The sequence below is a fragment of the Eschrichtius robustus genome, chromosome 5, assembly GCF_028021215.1.
Source record: "Eschrichtius robustus isolate mEscRob2 chromosome 5, mEscRob2.pri, whole genome shotgun sequence".
In the NCBI taxonomy this organism is placed as follows: Eukaryota; Metazoa; Chordata; class Mammalia; order Artiodactyla; family Eschrichtiidae; genus Eschrichtius; species Eschrichtius robustus.
Window position 1 is genome coordinate 108,236,238 of NC_090828.1, and position 4,666 is coordinate 108,240,903.

General features: G+C 46.4%; 1 pseudogene; it reads right to left on the reverse strand.

The window, feature by feature from the left end:
- Positions 1-425: 425 nt before the first annotated feature.
- LOC137765395 (protein CDV3 homolog pseudogene) lies at positions 426-1,665 on the reverse strand (annotated as a pseudogene).
- Between the last annotated feature and the right edge of the window lie 3,001 nt (positions 1,666-4,666).

Consider the following 4,666-nt stretch of genomic DNA (forward strand, 5'->3'; position numbering starts at 1 on the left):
AAACTTCAGTGGGTTTTAGGTTGAGGTTCTGCTCTCACTGCTTTGAATTTATAAGGACACATCTGTGACTCCCTTGGCCTGAGCAGAAAATATACTCTTTCCACCAGTTTACTATACAACTTAGACCTGATTAGAGGAAGCTTTAGCAGCACCTGAAGTAGAGCCCCCTGCATCTACTGCCCTTTACATCAAAGGCCATCTGGTTCTGCTCTAGGGATTGGCAAATTCACGAGACGTTTCACAATTCCAATGCATATTTCAGGTTACTTAGCCAAGCAATATGCTCTGTCAAAGAACTATTCCAAGTCAAAGCAAAAAAAAGAAAGAAAAAAAAGAAAGAAAAAAAAAAGCCTTAATATGGAACACAGAAAAAGCACTACCCAAATAAAAAATTACTAAAAAAAATAAGATTATTCCCTCCCCACCCCTTTTCCCACTTGGTGACCCGAGTTTGGTTGAATTTAATTTGTGGTTACCTCAGAATACAACTCAAAGTTTAAATTATAAATCACAGCCCTACACAGATTATCTGAACACATCAGTTCTTTTGAGAGCGGCATGTTCCGGGAAGTCTAATACCCACTACAGAGTGTTCCTTATGAATGGGGCACAGGACAGGTTAATTAAGGTCACTTAAATCTTCATCTTTTACAGCAGATCAGAACCCAGATGGCTGACTTTCTGCAGAATTTCTGATAGGAATCCAGTAGAGCTGGTTTCAAGTTTCACATCGACACTTAAAAGCTGTAACCTTCTTATCCAGAAGTTGTGATCCACATGAAGTCCACAATGAATGCAGCAAATCTGAGGTAGTCAACCCTTACGAAGGCTCAGTATTTCCGGCTTTCTACATGCTTGGCAGTGGACTGCAGGGATGGGAACTGTGTATCACTGTAGATTTCTGGTGGTCCTTGGGGGGCTTTCCTTGTTGTGGTCAACCTGGCCCCAGGAGGCCTATACACGCCACTAGTCATTGTCGGTTCTGGGGTTTCTGTAACAACTACTGGAGCAGGAGGTGCTTGTACCGAAGCTGTTTTATTCCAGGGACCTGAAGATTTTTCTACACCACCACCACCTCCTCCGCCTTCTTCCCAGTTATCACCTGGATCTTCTCTTTTTTCATTTTCATCTTCTTCCTTTTCACTTATTTGCATTGCTTGAACTCTTAGGCCGCTGTAATCAACCTCTTTTTGCTCAAATTCTTTCCACTCATCTTCATCCTTTGTCACAACCTTGGTGGCGGCCCCAGGGCCCGTGGCCCCCGCGCCCGCGGTCCCGCTGTCGCCCGGCCGGGTCCCCGCGCCCGCCCCACCGCCCGCCGCGCCCGCGGCTCCGCTGCTCCCGCCGGCGCCGCCCGCCGAGCCCGTGGCGCTCGCCGCCCGGTTGCTCCGCTCCTTCTTCTTCTTCTTGTCTCTCTTGGCGAAGAAGTTGTCCAGGCTCCGCTCCTCCATCTCAGCCATGGTCGCGGCCTCCTCGGCCCGGATGGGTGGGGCCGGCGGCGGGCGCTGCCCGCGGGGCTCCGAGCTCGGGGTCGAGGCCGGCTCGGCGCTCAAGCTCCCGGGCGCGGCGACGCCTCAGCCCCGCGGGGTCGCCGAGGCGTTTGCGTTGGGGCGAGCGGCTCCCCCCGCGTGCTGGCGAACGGTGGTACGGCCCTCCTTGGGGCTCGCGTGCCGCTGCTGCCGCCCCGCCCGCCCGGGCTGCAGCGACAGCGGTGCAGGATCCCGCCCGCTCCGCAGCCGGAGGGCAAAGGGAACGTGCGGGCCAGAGGTTCCAGTCAGCACTCGTGTTTTAAGGAACAGGTTAAAAAGAGAATCCTAATGTGATTTCTTTCTAATGGGTGTGTTCCTTGTCTTATCCTAATGTCTAAACTCTTCTACATGGCTAGACCCCAAATAATATTCTTTATGTGCTAAGTGGTATCTAGAGAGTGGGATAGGTTTAATAAATACCCTAAACCTAATGCGTACACTAACCCTAACCCCTACCCTAACCCTAACACCTACACTAATCCTAATTCGTACCCTAAACCGAGCCCTAACCTTAAAACTAACCCTAACCCTAACCCTAACCCATACTCGAACCCGTTCCCGAATCCGTACCCTAAGCCGTACCCTAACACTAACCCTATCCCTAACACTAACCCGAAGCTACCCTTGACTGCTTATGCCTCAAATAGATTTCCTAAGCCCTAGTGTTTTAGGGAACAGGTAAAAAAGAGAATCCTAATGTGATTTCTTTATAATGGGTTTGTTCCTTATCTTTTGCTACTGTCTAAACACTTCTCCATGGCTGGAACCCAAATAATATTCCTTTACGTGCTAAGTGTTATCTAGAGTGTGGGATAGGTTTAATAAATACACTAAACCTAATGCGTACCCTAACCATAACCCCTACCCTAACCCTAACACGTACCCTAATACTAAGCCGTAACCTAAACTGAGCCCTAACCCTAAAACTAACGCTAACCCTAACTCTAACCAATACCCTATGCCGTACCCGAATCCGTACCCTAAGCTGTACCCTAACCATATGCCTAACCCTAACCGTAAGCTAGCCTTGACTGCTGCTGCCTCCAATAGATTTCCTAAGCCCTAGTGTTTTAAGAAACAGGTTAAAAAGAGAATCCTAATGTGATTTCTTTATAATGGGTGTGTTCCTTATCTTATCCTAGTGTCTAAACTCTTCTCCATGGGGGAACCACAAATAATATTCCTTTACATGCTAAGTGGTATCGAGAGAGTGGGATACGTTTAATAAATACCCTAATCCTAAAGTGTACCCTAACCCTAAACCGTACCCTAACCCTAACAAGTACACTAATCTTAAACCGTATCCGAAACTGAGCCCTAACCCTAAAACTAACCCTAACACTAACCCATACCCTACGCCGTACCCGAACCAGTACCCGAATCCGTACCCTAAGCCGTAACCTAACACTAACCCTAACACTAACCCTAACCCGAAGCTACCCTTGACTCCTTCTGCCTCCAATAGGTTTCCTAAGCACTAGTGTTTTATGGAACAGGTTAAAAAGATAATCGTAATGTGATTCCTTTATAACGGGTGTGTTCCTTATCTTATACTAGTGTCTAAACTCCTCTCCATGGCTGGACCCGAAATAATATTCCTTTACGTGCTAAGTGGTATCTAGAGAGTGGGATAGGTTTAATAAATACCCTAACCCTAACGCGTACCTTAACCCTAACCCCTACCCTAACCCTAACACGTAACCTAATCCTAACCCGTACCAAAAAACCGAGCTCTAACTCTAAAACTAACCCTAAACCTAACACTAACCCATACGGCACGACGTACCCAAACCCGTACCCTAAATAGTACCCTAGCCCTAACCCTAACCCTAAGCTACCCTTGACTGCTTCTGACTCCAATAGATTTCCTAAGCACTAGTGTTTTAAGGAACAGGTTAAAAAGAGAATCCTAATGTGATTTCTTTATAATGGGTGTGTTCCTTCTGTTATCCTAATGTCTAAAGTCTTATACATGGCTGGACCCCAAATAATATTCCTTTACGTGCTAAGTGGTATCTAGAGAGTGGGATAGGTTTAATAAATAGCCTAACCCTAACGCGTACCCTAACCCTATCTCCTACCGTTACCCTAACACGTAGCCTAATCCTAACCTGTACCCTAAAACCGAGCCCTAACGGTAAAACTAACCCTAAACCTAACCCTAAACCATAACCTACGACATACCCACACCCGACCCGAACCCGTACCATGAGCCGTACCCTATACCTAACCCTAACCCTAAGGTACCCTTGACTGCTTCTGCCTCCAATACATTTCCTAAGCACTAGTGTTGTAAGGAACAGGTTAAAAAGTTAATCGTAATGTGATTTCTTTATAACGGGTGTGTTCCTTATCTTAACCTAGAGTCTAAACTCTTCTCCATGGCTGGACCCCAAATAATATTCCTTTACGTGCTAAGTGGTATCTAGAGAGTGGGATAGGTTTAATAAATACCCTAACCCTAACGCGTACCTTAACCCTAACCCCTACCCTAATCCTAACACGTAACCTAATCCTAACCCGTACCCAAAACCGAGCCCTAACTGTAAAACTAACCCTAACCCTAACCCTAACCCATACTCTGCACCGTACCAGAACCCATACCCTAAGCCGTACACTATCCCTAACCCTAAACCTAAGCTACCCTTGATTGCTTCTGCCTCCAATAGATTTCCTAAGCACTAGTGTTTTAAGGAACAGGTTAAAAAGAGAATCCTAATGTGATTTCTTTGTAATGGGTGTGTTCCTTATCTTATCCTAATGTCTAAACTCTTCTACATGGCTAGACCCCAAATAATATTCTTTATGTGCTAAGTGGTATCTAGAGAGTGGGATAGGTTTAATAAATACCCTAAACCTAATGCGTACACTAACCCTAACCCCTACCCTAACCCTAACACCTACACTAATCCTAATTCGTACCCTAAACCGAGCCCTAACCCTAAAACTAACCCTAACCCTAACCCTAATGCTAACCCATACTCGAACCCGTTCCCGAATCCGTACCCTAAGCCGTACCCTAACACTAACCCTATCCCTAACACTAATCCGAAGCTACCCTTGACTGCTTATGCCTCAAATAGATTTCCTAAGCCCTAGTGTTTTAAGGAACAGGTAAAAAAGAGAATCCTAATGTG